The sequence below is a fragment of the Ceratotherium simum genome, chromosome 35, assembly GCF_057802395.1.
Source record: "Ceratotherium simum simum isolate JZ-2026a chromosome 35, ASM5780239v1, whole genome shotgun sequence".
NCBI lineage: Eukaryota > Metazoa > Chordata > Mammalia > Perissodactyla > Rhinocerotidae > Ceratotherium > Ceratotherium simum.
The window spans coordinates 6,271,928-6,291,218 of NC_141934.1; the positions used below are offsets into that span (position 1 = coordinate 6,271,928).

The window sequence follows — 19,291 nt, forward strand, 5'->3', positions numbered from 1 at the left end:
CTGAGTTAGGGGTGAGGGGTTGGCGTGAGCTCAAAGGAGGTTTTGGTCTCACTTCCCCATGAACTTGAACCACTGTGGACACTTGAAGCACTATAACTGCTTGTAGCTGAGCTACAGTAATAATCGGCCTCATCTTCAGCCTGGAGCCCAGAGATGGTCAGGGTGGCTGTGTTGCCAGACTTGGAGCCAGAGAAGCGAGAAGGGATTCCTGAGGCCCGAGAACTGTCAGAATAAATCAGGAGTTTGGGGGCTGAGCCCGGGTGCTGTTGGTACCAGGAGAAATAGCTACTGCTGCTTCCAGTGCAGGAGATGGTGACAGTCTGTCCAGGAGTCCCGGACACTGAGGGAGGCTGAGTCGGTGCGGACTGGGCCCAGGACCCTGAAAAGAGGAAAAACACACTCTAGTGAGTTCATTTTTGTGGCCTCAGTTGAGCCTGAGGTGGCGGAGACCAAGGATCAGCCCAGATGTCCCCATGGTCCCCTCCATGGAGGCCTCACCTGTGCCCTGAGTGAGGAGGGTGAGGATCAGCAGAGCCCAGGCCATGGTGGAGATGCCCCAAGAGCGCTGCCTTCTGAGACCCCAACCCTGGCCCTGGCTCCCCCAGACCTCTCTTATCCCCTCCCTCTGCCTCAGAGTTGGGAGGGGCCTCCATGCAAATCTGCTTTCTGCACCTGCCTCTCCTCACCCTCCTCTGAACTGGCCCTTCATTCTAGATTCTTCTGTATCTCTAGGCTGCAGAGCTTACCTGTGGGGTTAAAACACTTTGACCTGTATTTCCTAAGTCAGGACAGACGGAGCCCAGGACAGAGCCCAGGACATGGAGCTCATCTTGCACGTCGCTGTTCTTCCTACGGCAGGAGTCATGGTGGTTCCCGCTGAGGAATCTTAGGATTTCAACTCCTTGTCTGAGGGATGAGGGTGCGGACAGGGTCCAAGACAGGCTGAGAGAGATACATTAACTTGGTTTAAGGGCTCTAAAGACAAAGCAGGATGCTTCTCACTTCCCTTCTGTCTCCTTGGTCCTCCCCAGAAGTGTAGGCCATCATGCATTATTCTGTCCCTTGCCTCTGCACTGCCTGAGATTGGGGCCTGAGTCTGAGCCCTGGGGTTCATTTATTGTTCCCACTACAGAAGAACTTATTGGAGTACAACGGATTTGGACTCTTTCTACACATCCCTTTAGAAGGGCTGAAAGGGAAGCAGCTCCTGGGACATCATCAGGCCTAGTGAACCACAGCAGTCACCTGCCCCAGATCCAGGCCTTTGCTGCCACCTGGTGACCTCATGTGGTACATCCCAAGCACCAGGGAAGGCAGCTGAGTGGGAGGTGGAAATCCCTGCTGTGCCCCTTCCCCTGAGTTCACTCATTCCCCTCCCAACTCAGTACTAGGCCTCCTGATCCCTTCAAATCCATTTTACGTTCCTTTCCCTTTTCTCCTGAACCTCTTACAGAATGGAACGTGTCTCCTGCCACACCAGGTGCCCAGACGCTGCCCTTCAGGATCACACTACCTGTCCTGGGAAAGTTCTTCACAAGGTTAATGTCCTCAGGCAGCTCTGGGGTGAGGGCTGAGGAAACATTGGATGAGAAATAAAATCAACCCCAGCAGGAAGGTTGGATGAGAAAATGGGATGACGAGACTAATTGCCCCTCAAAGTGTTATCAGATTTAAAATGCTGTAAGACCCACAAATGATACCAAAGAAGAGGCCAAAGGATCAATTACATAAAATAACTAATAACCAACAAAAATTAAAGCAAATATATTAAAAATATACAAAAATCAAATCGCATTTTCTTATATCCCCAGCCAAATCAAAGTCTATGTTTCCTTTCACAAACACACCTTTGTTTAAGAGAGAAAATATCTGGAAGAAATGCTATGAAAAATGTATGACATCTAAGCTAGAAATCCCAGAGGAAATTGAATGGCAGTTGTCTGAGGAACTGATTCTCTGGTTGCATTGACAGTAAAACACTGAGGATGTTGTTAAAGTGAGAACACCAAACATTTCAAGTCTCCTCTAAATAATGACTTCACTGTCATCTTCAAAAAGAAAAGTTTACAACACGTATATACAGTTGCAATTATAGTGATATTTGAGAAAATGCAGGCGGCTAGTCCCCCACGATAGTCACCAAAAAACAAGATGCACAGTGCAGTGGTATTTCCAGACATGTCACATTTGGAAACATCCTGTTTGTTCAAAATCTGGCTACCGATTTTCCATCTACTGCTCCCATTACAAAATATTGTTATTACCCCCTTAAGAGGAAATTATCATATCACCTTCAAAAGCAGAAACACAGGAAAGGCATTGGAGGCTCCCTGCCCTCACGCACACATGTAGTATATTCTTAGAGAATCTCAGTCCTGTTTCTACAGTCAGGGAGAAAGTCCTGGGTCAGAATAAAGATGAAACCCAGCACAGAAGCTCCTCCCCCTCCTGTTGGTTGTCTCCACAGGACACCCCCTCCCACAGCACGGACCCTCCCCCCGGCCTTACACTGACCCAGGGCTGCCACTCTGTGTCTCCCGCAGAAGACGCCCCACCCGACTGGTGCTCTGACCAGCCACTTATAGATTATCCTGTGTCCACTCTTCCAGTCTTTTTTGTTTTTTTAATGTTTTGTTTATTGCAGTAACATTGGTTTATAACATTGTATAAATTTCAGGTGTACATCATTATACTTCTATTTCTGCATAGATTACATCATGTTCACCACCCAAATACTAATTACAACCCATCACAACACACACATGTGACGAATTATCCCTTTCACCCTCCTCCCTCCCCACTTCCCCTCTGGTAACCACCAATCCAATCTCTTTCTCTAGGTGTTTGTTTATTGTTGTTATTATCTACTACTTAATGAGGGAGATCATGTGGTATTTGACCTTCTCCCTCTGATTTATTTCACTTTGCATAATACCCTCAATGTCCATCCATGTTGTCAGAAATGGCTGGATTTCATCGTTTCCTATGGCTGAGTAGTATTCCATTGTGTATATATACCACATCTTCTTTATCCATTCGTTCCTTGATGGGCACTTAGGTTGCTTCCAAGTCTTGGCTATTCCAGTCTTAAATGATCAGTGCATGAAGTTACTTTCCATATTCTGGAAAGAAAAGAAGAAAACTGGAAAAGAATTTTCAAAACAAATGAGAGGATGTAAACAATATGAGAAAGACTGAACTATTAGATGGGGTGACCATCGACTGATTTGATAGGAATGAGAGCACATCTGGGACTCAGGATGTCAGTGCTGAAAGCAGGAAAGTGAAGAGTTGGTCCCCCTACCAGGTCTTCTTGAACTTAAGCCCAGTTTTATTCAGGACCCAACAAATTCTTACACAGAAATTCAGTTCTTTGTGTACTTAATGATTCCTCGTAACTGGAATTCCAGCTAGAAATGGAATCGTTTCACCAAGGAAATTAGATAGCTTTGAGAATTCCTGAGGAATTGGGGAAAGAACCACAAAATCTCTCTTCCCTTATGGAACAAAGGGGCCGTTTGGAAAGGATCCATCCTGATGGGGAGACAGTCCATGTGCAGAGCACTTCCAGGACAGGGGTTCAGGGATCTGACGGAGAGAGCACAGTCTGTCACTCAAAAGGGTTTTAAATTGACCTGACGCAGAAACCACAGCTCACAGAAGATGACGGGACAAGCAACCTGGACACACGGACAGATCGTCAGCTAAACAAAGTATCAACAGGGGATTTAAACAAGACCCCTTGTTTCATCGCAGAATGATGGCTACATCCAGGATAGAACACAAAATACTCGACATGTGAACAACCAGGAAAAGCTCAACTGTAATAAAAGTCAAAATTCAAAAAGGCATCTCCAATCTGAGAGACATGCTGGACTTTCTCATGAAGACTTTAAACCACCTTTTTAAAAATAATATAGGAAACAAAGCCTCGAAAAAGGAATGAAAATATTGAAATTCTTAGCCAAGTAACGGAAGATATAATGAAGCACAAAGTGGAGGTACTGTAAATGAAAAGTGCACGAGACGGGATTAACGGCAGATTGAGTCCTGGGAATGAAACTAGTGACCTCCAATCACAGCGATGGAAGTGTCCAAAGCAAATGCAGAGGGAAAAATGAATTCTAGAACATGGAATATTAACAGTCAGTGTGGGACCACTTCAAGTGACCTAATAACACATATAATTTGAATTTCCAAATGAGAGGAGACAGAGTGACAGAAACAAACCACATCTCCAGCAGCTCAACAACCACCAAATATAAGCAACATGAAGAAAACCAGCTCAAGCCTCATTATAAACATTTCTTGTTTGTGTGGACACTTTTCCAGACCGCTCTTTGGCTTCACTGATTATTGATTCATTAGTAAAATGTCAACTACAGAAGTTTGCTCCCTGAGGATTATATCACATCGTTTCTTTCTCTCTCTCTCTCCTCCAACCCTCACAACACAAACTCCAGTCGCCAGAGGATGCTCACTCTGGTCATTGTAGGTGAAATTGAGTGAGTACCCAGCTATGTCTACTCTTCCTAAACCCCACTAAACCTGTATTGAAGGTCATAGTCATATGCCAGAGTTTTCTGTATGAGACCAAGGAGCAGGAATATACACAGCAACACAAATTTGGAAGCCAGGATGCATATTGATGATTGTTAACTGACTTAATCTGACAAAGCCCAGTCCCAAGTCTGCAAAAGTTCAACTTGACATATTATTTTTAAATCTCGATCATTCGTGAGTATGCAAGCGATGAGTTGATATAAATTAAAAGTTAAAATAAGTGAAAGCTGTTCCAGTAGCAGGTGGCTCGCCACATCCTCTCTCCTCTGAGTAGTGAGGCTGGTTGACAACTGCCCATGACCCCTCCCTGCACAGACGTTGAATCTCACTTCTCTGGATGAGGGGAAGCCAGGTGGAGATGAATCTGTGGGAATCATGAGGACAACCCCATGTGTCTCACGAACATTGTGTCCTCTGCCCACCTCTCTCTAATGGTCCTCTCCATTGATGCCTTCCCTGGTAGGCGATAGACAGAAGGATTCACCATGAGGAAGCATGTCTGCCAGGGGCTGACAGCAATGACAGCATCCTGTGATGTTCAGGTCTGCGTGGCCTGGATTTGTACATCCCGTCTATGCCAGGCTTGTCTTGACATGAGCCATGTCACAGGGTCCCCATCAGCCAAGAATAATCTCTCTTCCTCCCGGTGAAGTGATCTCAGACTACTCCTGGGGTCCATGCTGAGCCAAGGCACAGAAAAAGTGAGGCAGCTAAATCCCTGACAATACTCCTACTGGATACCCAGGACCTGCCCACATCCAGTAAGGACACATACACAAGTCCCTTTTCTTCCTCTGGGGTCTTGACTTGTTGTCTTCAGGAGGGGCTCCAATCGATGCCAGGGAACCTTCACCCAAGAATGAGAATGAGCCTCTCATAGGGTCAATGTCTCCCGGAGCCTCCCCTGATAGACACATTGTCCTTTCCTCACTCAAGGAAGTTGTTGCTGGTTCCCACTGTTTCAAACTCTGTTGTTTTGGGGATGCAACCTAGGAAGGTGCAGTGAAAGAATGTAAAGAAAACAACAGATGATTAATACCAACTTCATCACAATGACTAACTGGAAAGTGGGCTGGATGGAGAGGCTGTGGGTGGGTAGATGTAGCAGTGGGTCGATGTGGTTTCCATTTATTATTCTTCCTTAAGTTGTGAATATTCATTTCATGCCCACTTCTTTAGGAATGATACCTTTCATAATAAGAGGAATTTAGAAAAAGAAACTGAAATGTACCTGAATGCTTTTCCTTTCCTTAGCTACATAGTTAGGAATTCAGAACAAATGTAGATGTAGAGAAAGTTTTTGCGAGAAACCGCAAGTATAAGGTGAAAAGTCTGTGTTTTTAGCCTTTGGAGATGGTAGAAACAGTCACCTAGAAGCTTTGTATAAAGAAACTGGGAAAGGGGCCCCGCCCCAGGGGCCTAGTGGTGAAGTTCAGTGCCCTCTACTTCCATGGCCAGGGTTCAGTTCCTGGACGTGGACCTACACCACTTGTCTGTCAGTGGCCATGCTTTGGCAGCGGCTCACATACAAAAAGAGAAAGATTGGCAGTGGATCTTCGATCAGGGCAAATCTTCCTTAGGGGAAGAAAAAAATGAAACTCGAAAAGGAAAAGAAAGAATCAAAAGTGGGACAAAGTTCCCTCTTACTTTGATGAATCTGAGGCCCAACCCCACCCTGCTCTCTCCAGCATTTCCAGGACAAGTTCAAACAACACATAGAAAAGAAGGAAGGATGCCCTTCAATGTGGAATCCTTAGGAGGGTCTAAGAATGAGAGAAGAAGGTAGCATTGACTGCCTCCTAAAGCTTTCCCGGAGAATGAATGTGATATTTTTATTTTGTCATGTGAAGTCATGTAAACTTAGAATCTTCTTGCCCTAGATCCTGAAAGGATCACTCGCCCTTGGGTTGTGAGACAAGAAGAGACAGAAAAATTAATGACATTCCATCAACTGATTAATGGATAAATAAATGGGGTATATCGATACAATGCCATATTATTTGGTCATAAGAAGTGGTGAAGTACTGATAATATATGCTTCAATATGGTGGAACTTTGCAAACACCATGATAAGCACAAGAATCCAGACACAAAAGACCCTTTAGTGTAGGATTCCCTGTATGTGAAATGTCCAGAATAGGCAAATCCATAGACAGAGGTATAAATTAAGGGTTGTGAGTGGTTGAAGGGTGAGTGAAGTGGGGAGTGATTGTTAATGGATGTGGAGTTTCTTTAGGGGGACGAATGTGTCCTGGAATAATTAAGTGTCAACAGATGTACAAACTGTGAATGTATTAAAATCCACTGAATTCTACACCTTAAAATGAAGAATTTTACAGAATGTGAATTCTTTCTTTAAAAAGTATTAAGGCTTAGGAGGTAGTGTATACAACTTACTCTCAAATGATCCAGAAAATGAATAAGTTTTGTGTGTGTCTGTTGTGTACGTATATTTACAGATGTGTATGCACATATACAAACACATACATATATATACAGAAAGAGAGATGAGAAATAAGGAGATATAATGAAAAACAAATATGGCAAATTGTTAAAAATTGGTGCATCGGGAAAAAGGTTATTCAGGAGTTTAGTTTTCCTTAAATTTTTATTAAAAATTTGTAATTTTTTCAAAATAAAATAATAACAAGAAAAATTGAGAGCCTGAGTTTTGGAACGAAGGGATTGAGTGAGCTCAGAGGAGGTTTTGGTCTCACTTCCCCATGAACTTAAACCACTGTGGAAATTGTTACTGCTTCCATACGAGCTACAGTAATAATCTGCCTCATCCTCAGCCTGGAGCCCAGAGATGGTCAGCAAGGCCGTGTTGCCAGACTTGGGAGCCAGAGAAGTGAGCAGGGATCCCTGAGGCTCTAGAACTGACATCATAAATCAGGAGTTTGGGGGCTGTGCCTGGGGGCTGTTGGTACCAGGAGATGTAGTTATAACCCCCAATGTCGCTGCTGCTTCCAGCACAGGAGATGGTGACCGACTGACCCAGAGCCCCAGACGCAGAGGGACGCTGAGTCAGGGCTGACTGGGCCCAGGACCCTGGAAAGAGGAAAAATACACTATGGTGAGTTTACTGTTGGCATCTCAATGAGCCTGAGGAGGAGACAAAGGATCAGCCCAGATGTCCCCATGGTCCCTTCCCTGGAGGCCTCACCTGTGCCCTGAGTGAGGAGGGTGAGGAGGAGCACAGCCCAGGCCATGGTGGACATGCCTCAACAGCACTGCCTTCTGAGACCCCAACCCTGGGCCTGGTTCCCCCAGACCTCTCTTACCCCTTCCTTCTACCTCAGAGTTGGGAGGGGCCTCCATGCAAATCTGCTTCCTGCACCAGCCTCTCCTCATCCCCTCTGACCTGGTCCTTAATTGTAGATACTTCTGTATCCCTGGACAGCTTATCGGAACAGATTCACACATTTTGGCATGTGTTTCCTAAAGATTAGGAAGCTGAATTTTTTGTACCTGATTTATACAAGAGAAAAAATCAGCTGATGTCCCTCACGTTGATGACCCCTGGTCCTTCAGAGTCTCTGCTGTGATGTGAAGGTGTCTCTGTGATCATCCCAGGCCGAGGGCAGTCCTTTCTGTGTCATCTGCTGGGTGTCCACTCTTTCGGGCCTCTCTACTTGTAGGAAAGTGTCTCTGCCCACCCCCAGGGAAACACCTGCTATGTGGTAGTTGGTGGGTGGTGGAAGAGTCTCCCCAACTGCGGGCTTGTCACGTCCCCACCCCCACTTCTTTGTTCTGAACAATCTGCAGCATTGAATTTCACAAGGTGATTGGTCACTTCCAGGCTGCTCACCTGCATGCAGCAGAGAGCAGCAGACGCACAGGTGTGAGGGAGCTCCATGGGGGACAAGAAGCACTGGGCAAGAGCCACCATCCTTACCCCGAATCTGTTTCTCACCATTCTGCTGTTTCCACTCGTGATCAAGTGACTTATCCTTTCTCAGCTTTTGATTCTCAACATGACAAGTGAAAACTATAAAGGCCACTGGCCTTTGTACAGGACCTAAGAGGAGATTAAGGAGAGAGGAGGGTGCAGGTTTGATAATGGGGCATTTCGATGTGCACAGCAGTGATGTTTATTATGGACTTTATATTATCTGAATACTGCATTCCATTTTATGTTTCATTTATTGCTCTGGTCACCAAATGTGTTTTCTGCTTGGTTTCCTCCCCTCATCATGTACACAGGCCAAGATAAAAATAAATTCTGAGCCTTGGAACACTGAAGAACCATCATGAAAACAGTTCTTCCTGTTTCTTTCCTTAAATAGCTTTTAAAACTCTTGTTTGTCTTTCTGTTTTTCTATTGTTGATGGTTCGAACATATTTAATTGTTCAAAATAAAAACAGTTTTATCAGGTTCGAGGTCCATTTAAGGTGTAGGAAACATACACTCCCCTTCTCCCCACAATGCATCTCTAAAACCACAACACAATCCATGGGGCAGACACTTGAGTACCTAAAAAAGTTAATCTTAGGAGGCAGACAGTGGGAACACAATGGTATTTGCAATCTCATTGACACTGGGTGAGACTCAAGGCAGCCAGAGGGCTGGAAGGGGCACCAGCGTGAGGCAGAAAGAGCTGCAGGAGATGTTCCCTTGTTCTGGCCTGAAGATGAGAAAGAGAGCTCCTAGTGCTCAGAGCAAATTAAAAATACTTACGTTTTCCTTTTCTTTTCTTTTTTCTCTCTCTGTTCTCCAAGGCCCAGGTTCTAGGCACCTCTCCTGTGGTGACAGCAGTGACAGTGGAGGTCATGGAGACAGTCCTTTCTGATTTGGGGAGGTATTTTCTCAGCAAGGTGACAATCAAACCATTGTTTTGTTCCTCTTTTCATTCTGCTACTTGGCTTGGACACAGGAAGGGCCTAACAGTGCAGGGTAATAAAAGTGACAATGGGTTTTGACTAGAAAACAAAAAAACCAAGGCCAGGGAGGCAGAAATAGTGAGGAGATTGTGGAGAGGAAGAAGCTTGGAAAGTAATCCAGAAAATTGCTTATGATTCCTAGACTCCTCTCCAAGCTGCAGATGCATGGATTCTAATATGATAAGACAGATATTAGGAAAAGATTTTAGCGATAGACAACCACCCGGGTCTCAGATGAGCCACTGAGTAGCTCACACTTAGGACAGATCCCAAGAGCAGGTCAAAAACTTCATAAGTTTTTCTGACACAGAAACCACATTGCACAAAAAGAATGATAGAGCCAGCAGCCTGGACTCAACTGCACAGATAGCCGGCTAACACAAAAATATCAAAATAGGATTTAAACAAGACCCATAGTTAATCACAGAGTATTGGATTTATCCAGGATAGGATCCAAAATCTCTCAAGATACGAAGAACCAGGAGAAGCTCCATTACAATGGAAATGATAATTAACAGAGGCTGATGCCAATCTGACAGATGTGTTGGAGTTATACTATAAAGACTTTAAAACAGCTTTTAAAAAATGATACAAGTAATAAGAACAAAGCCTCTGGAAGGAATGAGAAGACAGAAATTCTCAGGCAAGAGGTACAAGTTATAATGAAGCGTAAAGTGGAAGCTGTACAAATGAAAACCACAGTAGACGAGATAACGGCAGATGAGGCATTGGGAATAAACTAGTGACCTCCAAATCACAGCAATGGAACTGTCCAAGGCAAAGACAGAAGGAAAAGCGAATTTTATAACATGGAATATTATCAGCAAATGTGGGGTCACTTCAAATGGCCTAATACACTTATACATGGAATTCCCAAAGGAGAGGAGACAAAGTGACAAAAAGAAACCACACGTCCAGAAGCTCAACAAACACCAAACATAAGACACATGAAGAAAACCACCTCAAAGCTCATTAAACCAATTCATCTTTGTGTGGACAGCTTTCCAGAACCTTCTTTGGCTTCATTGATTATTGATTCATTTCACACACTCTTCTTTAGGGGTGATGCATTTTACAATAAAAAGAATTTAGAAAAGGGGCCGGCCCGGTGACATAATGGTTAAGTGCACACGCTCTGCTTTGGTGGCCCATCGTTCGTGTGTTTGGATCCCAGATGTGCACCGATGCACCACTTGTCAAACCATGCTGTGGTGATGTCGCATATAAAGTAGAGGAAGACTGGTACAGATGTTAGCCAGGGCCAATCTTCCTCAGCAAAAAGAGGAGGATTGGCAACGGATGTTAGCTCAAGGCTGATCTTCTTCACAAAGGAAAAAAAAAGGAAATTTAGAAAAATAAACTGAAATGTACCTGAGTACTTTTCATTTCCTTAGCTTCATAGACAAGAGCTCAGAATACATGTAGATGTGGAAAAAGTTTTCATGAGAAACTGCAAGTATAAGGTGAAACACCTGCCCTTGTAGCCTTTGCAGATGGTAGAAACTGTCACCTAGAACCTTTGAACAAAGAAACTGGAAAAGGAAAAGAAAGACCGAGTGGTGGGACAAAGTCTTCTCTTGTCTTGATGAAGGTGATGCCCAGACCCCCACCCTGCCCTCTCCAGCATTTCCACGACACGTTCAAACAACAGGGATAAAAGAAGGAGAGATGCTCCTCAACATGGAATCCTCAGGATGCTCTAAGAATGAGAGAAGAAAGTAGCCTTGATGCCTCCGAAACATTTCCCTGAGAGCAAATGTGATTAGTTTTATTTTGTCATGTGAAGTGATGGGAACCTAGAATTTTCACACCTAAGATCCTGAAAGGATAGGTTGCCCTTGGGTTGTGAGAGAAGAAGAGACAGAAAAATTCATGAGATCTCATCAACTGATTAATGCATAAATAACATGAAGTGTATCCATACAATGCAACATTATTTGGTCATAAGAAGCAATGAAATACTGATACTATGTGCTTCAATATGGATGAGGCTTCAAAAACATTGTTATGAGCCAGAGAAGCAAGACACAATGAGCCACGTACAATAGGATTCTATATGTGAAATGTCCCCACTAGGCTAATCCATAGAGACAAACTAAAATTAATGGTTGTAGGGGGTAGAAGGACTAGGAAAATGGGGAGTAATTGATTATGGATGAGATTATGGATGAGTGTTTCTTTAGGGGGATGAAAAGGTTCTGGAATTACAGAGTGGTAATGGTGTGCAAACTTGTGAATATATTAAAAACAAAGGAATTATACACCTGAAGTGAGGAATTTTATGGAATGTGAATTCTACCTAAAGAAAAAGTATTAAAGCTTAGCTGGTGTATATACTTTACTCTCAAATGATTTAGAAAATAAATAATTTTTGTGAGCATATATGTATTTTGTATGTATATTTACATATTGTGTATATACGTGTATTTACACACATACATATACACACACAAGCAGAAAGAGAGAGAACAAATAAATAGATATAATGGAAAACAAATACAGTAAAAGGCTAAAAATTGGTGAATCAGGAAACGTTCTACAAGAGACCTTGAAGCAATTTTTAAATTTTTATTTGTTTGTCATGATTTCAAAATAAAATGATGACAAAGAAATAAATAGAAGAGAGCCTGAGTTAGGGGTGAGGGGTTGGCGTGAGCTCAAAGGAGGTTTTGGTCTCACTTCCCCATGAACTTGAACCACTGTGGACACTTGAAGCACTATAACTGCTTGTAGCTGAGCTACAGTAATAATCGGCCTCATCTTCAGCCTGGAGCCCAGAGATGGTCAGGGTGGCTGTGTTGCCAGACTTGGAGCCAGAGAAGCGAGAAGGGATTCCTGAGGCCCGAGAACTGTCAGAATAAATCAGGAGTTTGGGGGCTGAGCCCGGGTGCTGTTGGTACCAGGAGAAATAGCTACTGCTGCTTCCAGTGCAGGAGATGGTGACAGTCTGTCCAGGAGTCCCGGACACTGAGGGAGGCTGAGTCGGTGCGGACTGGGCCCAGGACCCTGAAAAGAGGAAAAACACACTCTAGTGAGTTCATTTTTGTGGCCTCAGTTGAGCCTGAGGTGGCGGAGACCAAGGATCAGCCCAGATGTCCCCATGGTCCCCTCCATGGAGGCCTCACCTGTGCCCTGAGTGAGGAGGGTGAGGATCAGCAGAGCCCAGGCCATGGTGGAGATGCCCCAAGAGCGCTGCCTTCTGAGACCCCAACCCTGGCCCTGGCTCCCCCAGACCTCTCTTATCCCCTCCCTCTGCCTCAGAGTTGGGAGGGGCCTCCATGCAAATCTGCTTTCTGCACCTGCCTCTCCTCACCCTCCTCTGAACTGGCCCTTCATTCTAGATTCTTCTGTATCTCTAGGCTGCAGAGCTTACCTGTGGGGTTAAAACACTTTGACCTGTATTTCCTAAGTCAGGACAGACGGAGCCCAGGACAGAGCCCAGGACATGGAGCTCATCTTGCACGTCGCTGTTCTTCCTACGGCAGGAGTCATGGTGGTTCCCGCTGAGGAATCTTAGGATTTCAACTCCTTGTCTGAGGGATGAGGGTGCGGACAGGGTCCAAGACAGGCTGAGAGAGATACATTAACTTGGTTTAAGGGCTCTAAAGACAAAGCAGGATGCTTCTCACTTCCCTTCTGTCTCCTTGGTCCTCCCCAGAAGTGTAGGCCATCATGCATTATTCTGTCCCTTGCCTCTGCACTGCCTGAGATTGGGGCCTGAGTCTGAGCCCTGGGGTTCATTTATTGTTCCCACTACAGAAGAACTTATTGGAGTACAACGGATTTGGACTCTTTCTACACATCCCTTTAGAAGGGCTGAAAGGGAAGCAGCTCCTGGGACATCATCAGGCCTAGTGAACCACAGCAGTCGCCTGCCCCAGATCCAGGCCTTTGCTGCCACCTGGTGACCTCATGTGGTACATCCCAAGCACCAGGGAAGGCAGCTGAGTGGGAGGTGGAAATCCCTGCTGTGCCCCTTCCCCTGAGTTCACTCATTCCCCTCCCAACTCAGTACTAGGCCTCCTGATCCCTTCAAATCCATTTTACGTTCCTTTCCCTTTTCTCCTGAACCTCTTACAGAATGGAACGTGTCTCCTGCCACACCAGGTGCCCAGACGCTGCCCTTCAGGATCACACTACCTGTCCTGGGAAAGTTCTTCACAAGGTTAATGTCCTCAGGCAGCTCTGGGGTGAGGGCTGAGGAAACATTGGATGAGAAATAAAATCAACCCCAGCAGGAAGGTTGGATGAGAAAATGGGATGACGAGACTAATTGCCCCTCAAAGTGTTATCAGATTTAAAATGCTGTAAGACCCACAAATGATACCAAAGAAGAGGCCAAAGGATCAATTACATAAAATAACTAATAACCAACAAAAATTAAAGCAAATATATTAAAAATATACAAAAATCAAATCGCATTTTCTTATATCCCCAGCCAAATCAAAGTCTATGTTTCCTTTCACAAACACACCTTTGTTTAAGAGAGAAAATATCTGGAAGAAATGCTATGAAAAATGTATGACATCTAAGCTAGAAATCCCAGAGGAAATTGAATGGCAGTTGTCTGAGGAACTGATTCTCTGGTTGCATTGACAGTAAAACACTGAGGATGTTGTTAAAGTGAGAACACCAAACATTTCAAGTCTCCTCTAAATAATGACTTCACTGTCATCTTCAAAAAGAAAAGTTTACAACACGTATATACAGTTGCAATTATAGTGATATTTGAGAAAATGCAGGCGGCTAGTCCCCCACGATAGTCACCAAAAAACAAGATGCACAGTGCAGTGGTATTTCCAGACATGTCACATTTGGAAACATCCTGTTTGTTCAAAATCTGGCTACCGATTTTCCATCTACTGCTCCCATTACAAAATATTGTTATTACCCCCTTAAGAGGAAATTATCATATCACCTTCAAAAGCAGAAACACAGGAAAGGCATTGGAGGCTCCCTGCCCTCACGCACACATGTAGTATATTCTTAGAGAATCTCAGTCCTGTTTCTACAGTCAGGGAGAAAGTCCTGGGTCAGAATAAAGATGAAACCCAGCACAGAAGCTCCTCCCCCTCCTGTTGGTTGTCTCCACAGGACACCCCCTCCCACAGCACGGACCCTCCCCCCGGCCTTACACTGACCCAGGGCTGCCACTCTGTGTCTCCCGCAGAAGACGCCCCACCCGACTGGTGCTCTGACCAGCCACTTATAGATTATCCTGTGTCCACTCTTCCAGTCTTTTTTTTTTTTTAATGTTTTGTTTATTGCAGTAACATTGGTTTATAACATTGTATAAATTTCAGGTGTACATCATTATACTTCTATTTCTGCATAGATTACATCATGTTCACCACCCAAATACTAATTACAACCCATCACAACACACACATGTGACGAATTATCCCTTTCACCCTCCTCCCTCCCCACTTCCCCTCTGGTAACCACCAATCCAATCTCTTTCTCTAGGTGTTTCTTTATTGTTGTTATTATCTACTACTTAATGAGGGAGATCATATGGTATTTGACCTTCTCCCTCTGATTTATTTCACTTTGCATAATACCCTCAATGTCCATCCATGTTGTCAGAAATGGCTGGATTTCATCGTTTCCTATGGCTGAGTAGTATTCCATTGTGTATATATACCACATCTTCTTTATCCATTCGTTCCTTGATGGGCACTTAGGTTGCTTCCAAGTCTTGGCTATTCCAGTCTTAAATGATCAGTGCATGAAGTTACTTTCCATATTCTGGAAAGAAAAGAAGAAAACTGGAAAAGAATTTTCAAAACAAATGAGAGGATGTAAACAATATGAGAAAGACTGAACTATTAGATGGGGTGACCATCGACTGATTTGATAGGAATGAGAGCACATCTGGGACTCAGGATGTCAGTGCTGAAAGCAGGAAAGTGAAGAGTTGGTCCCCCTACCAGGTCTTCTTGAACTTAAGCCCAGTTTTATTCAGGACCCAACAAATTCTTACACAGAAATTCAGTTCTTTGTGTACTTAATGATTCCTCGTAACTGGAATTCCAGCTAGAAATGGAATCGTTTCACCAAGGAAATTAGATAGCTTTGAGAATTCCTGAGGAATTGGGGAAAGAACCACAAAATCTCTCTTCCCTTATGGAACAAAGGGGCCGTTTGGAAAGGATCCATCCTGATGGGGAGACAGTCCATGTGCAGAGCACTTCCAGGACAGGGGTTCAGGGATCTGACGGAGAGAGCACAGTCTGTCACTCAAAAGGGTTTTAAATTGACCTGACGCAGAAACCACAGCTCACAGAAGATGACGGGACAAGCAACCTGGACACACGGACAGATCGTCAGCTAAACAAAGTATCAACAGGGGATTTAAACAAGACCCCTTGTTTCATCGCAGAATGATGGCTACATCCAGGATAGAACACAAAATACTCGACATGTGAACAACCAGGAAAAGCTCAACTGTAATAAAAGTCAAAATTCAAAAAGGCATCTCCAATCTGAGAGACATGCTGGACTTTCTCATGAAGACTTTAAACCACCTTTTTAAAAATAATATAGGAAACAAAGCCTCGAAAAAGGAATGAAAATATTGAAATTCTTAGCCAAGTAACGGAAGATATAATGAAGCACAAAGTGGAGGTACTGTAAATGAAAAGTGCACGAGACGGGATTAACGGCAGATTGAGTCCTGGGAATGAAACTAGTGACCTCCAATCACAGCGATGGAAGTGTCCAAAGCAAATGCAGAGGGAAAAATGAATTCTAGAACATGGAATATTAACAGTCAGTGTGGGACCACTTCAAGTGACCTAATAACACATATAATTTGAATTTCCAAATGAGAGGAGACAGAGTGACAGAAACAAACCACATCTCCAGCAGCTCAACAACCACCAAATATAAGCAACATGAAGAAAACCAGCTCAAGCCTCATTATAAACATTTCTTGTTTGTGTGGACACTTTTCCAGACCGCTCTTTGGCTTCACTGATTATTGATTCATTAGTAAAATGTCAACTACAGAAGTTTGCTCCCTGAGGATTATATCACATCGTTTCTTTCTCTCTCTCTCCTCCAACCCTCACAACACAAACTCCAGTCGCCAGAGGATGCTCACTCTGGTCATTGTAGGTGAAATTGAGTGAGTACCCAGCTATGTCTACTCTTCCTAAACCCCACTAAACCTGTATTGAAGGTCATAGTCATATGCCAGAGTTTTCTGTATGAGACCAAGGAGCAGGAATATACACAGCAACACAAATTTGGAAGCCAGGATGCATATTGATGATTGTTAACTGACTTAATCTGACAAAGCCCAGTCCCAAGTCTGCAAAAGTTCAACTTGACATATTATTTTTAAATCTCGATCATTCGTGAGTATGCAAGCGATGAGTTGATATAAATTAAAAGTTAAAATAAGTGAAAGCTGTTCCAGTAGCAGGTGGCTCGCCACATCCTCTCTCCTCTGAGTAGTGAGGCTGGTTGACAACTGCCCATGACCCCTCCCTGCACAGACGTTGAATCTCACTTCTCTGGATGAGGGGAAGCCAGGTGGAGATGAATCTGTGGGAATCATGAGGACAACCCCATGTGTCTCACGAACATTGTGTCCTCTGCCCACCTCTCTCTAATGGTCCTCTCCATTGATGCCTTCCCTGGTAGGCGATAGACAGAAGGATTCACCATGAGGAAGCATGTCTGCCAGGGGCTGACAGCAATGACAGCATCCTGTGATGTTCAGGTCTGCGTGGCCTGGATTTGTACATCCCGTCTATGCCAGGCTTGTCTTGACATGAGCCATGTCACAGGGTCCCCATCAGCCAAGAATAATCTCTCTTCCTCCCGGTGAAGTGATCTCAGACTACTCCTGGGGTCCATGCTGAGCCAAGGCACAGAAAAAGTGAGGCAGCTAAATCCCTGACAATACTCCTACTGGATACCCAGGACCTGCCCACATCCAGTAAGGACACATACACAAGTCCCTTTTCTTCCTCTGGGGTCTTGACTTGTTGTCTTCAGGAGGGGCTCCAATCGATGCCAGGGAACCTTCACCCAAGAATGAGAATGAGCCTCTCATAGGGTCAATGTCTCCCGGAGCCTCCCCTGATAGACACATTGTCCTTTCCTCACTCAAGGAAGTTGTTGCTGGTTCCCACTGTTTCAAACTCTGTTGTTTTGGGGATGCAACCTAGGAAGGTGCAGTGAAAGAATGTAAAGAAAACAACAGATGATTAATACCAACTTCATCACAATGACTAACTGGAAAGTGGGCTGGATGGAGAGGCTGTGGGTGGGTAGATGTAGCAGTGGGTCGATGTGGTTTCCATTTATTATTCTTCCTTAAGTTGTGAATATTCATTTCATGCCCACTTCTTTAGGAATGATACCTTTCATAATAAGAGGAATTTAGAAAAAGAAACTGAAATGTACCTGAATGCTTTTCCTTTCCTTAGCTACATAGTTAGGAATTCAGAACAAATGTAGATGTAGAGAAAGTTTTTGCGAGAAACCGCAAGTATAAGGTGAAAAGTCTGTGTTTTTAGCCTTTGGAGATGGTAGAAACAGTCACCTAGAAGCTTTGTATAAAGAAACTGGGAAAGGGGCCCCGCCCCAGGGGCCTAGTGGTGAAGTTCAGTGCCCTCTACTTCCATGGCCAGGGTTCAGTTCCTGGACGTGGACCTACACCACTTGTCTGTCAGTGGCCATGCTTTGGCAGCGGCTCACATACAAAAAGAGAAAGATTGGCAGTGGATCTTCGATCAGGGCAAATCTCCCTTAGGGGAAGAAAAAAATGAAACTCGAAAAGGAAAAGAAAGAATCAAAAGTGGGACAAAGTTCCCTCTTACTTTGATGAATCTGAGGCCCAACCCCACCCTGCTCTCTCCAGCATTTCCAGGACAAGTTCAAACAACACATAGAAAAGAAGGAAGGATGCCCTTCAATGTGGAATCCTTAGGAGGGTCTAAGAATGAGAGAAGAAGGTAGCATTGACTGCCTCCTAAAGCTTTCCCGGAGAATGAATGTGATATTTTTATTTTGTCATGTGAAGTCATGTAAACTTAGAATCTTCTTGCCCTAGATCCTGAAAGGATCACTCGCCCTTGGGTTGTGAGACAAGAAGAGACAGAAAAATTAATGACATTCCATCAACTGATTAATGGATAAATAAATGGGGTATATCGATACAATGCCATATTATTTGGTCATAAGAAGTGGTGAAGTACTGATAATATATGCTTCAATATGGTGGAACTTTGCAAACACCATGATAAGCACAAGAATCCAGACACAAAAGACCCTTTAGTGTAGGATTCCCTGTATGTGAAATGTCCAGAATAGGCAAATCCATAGACAGAGGTATAAATTAAGGGTTGTGAGTGGTTGAAGGGTGAGTGAAGTGGGGAGTGATTGTTAATGGATGTGGAGTTTCTTTAGGGGGACGAATGTGTCCTGGAATAATTAAGTGTCAACAGATGTACAAACTGTGAATGTATTAAAATCCACTGAATTCTACACCTTAAAATGAAGAATTTTACAGAATGTGAATTCTTTCTTTAAAAAGTATTAAGGCTTAGGAGGTAGTGTATACAACTTACTCTCAAATGATCCAGAAAATGAATAAGTTTTGTGTGTGTCTGTTGTGTACGTATATTTACAGATGTGTATGCACATATACAAACACATACATATATATACAGAAAGAGAGATGAGAAATAAGGAGATATAATGAAAAACAAATATGGCAAATTGTTAAAAATTGGTGCATCGGGAAAAAGGTTATTCAGGAGTTTAGTTTTCCTTAAATTTTTATTAAAAATTTGTAATTTTTTCAAAATAAAATAATAACAAGAAAAAT

At 43.8% G+C, this 19,291-nt stretch overlaps 2 long non-coding RNA genes across 2 annotated transcripts; both read right to left on the bottom strand.

Moving 5' to 3' along the window:
• Positions 1 to 295: 295 nt before the first annotated feature.
• On the bottom strand, positions 296 to 593 carry LOC147912440 (uncharacterized). Its single transcript, XR_015549856.1, has 2 exons — positions 499 to 593; positions 296 to 379 (listed from the first exon to the last, which is right to left on the bottom strand). It is a non-coding gene; the product is annotated as an uncharacterized LOC147912440 (long non-coding RNA).
• Positions 594 to 12,369: 11,776 nt separating this feature from the next.
• Positions 12,370 to 12,667, bottom strand: LOC147912441 (uncharacterized). Its single transcript, XR_015549857.1, has 2 exons — positions 12,573 to 12,667; positions 12,370 to 12,453 (listed from the first exon to the last, which is right to left on the bottom strand). It is a non-coding gene; the product is annotated as an uncharacterized LOC147912441 (long non-coding RNA).
• Positions 12,668 to 19,291: the final 6,624 nt, after the last annotated feature.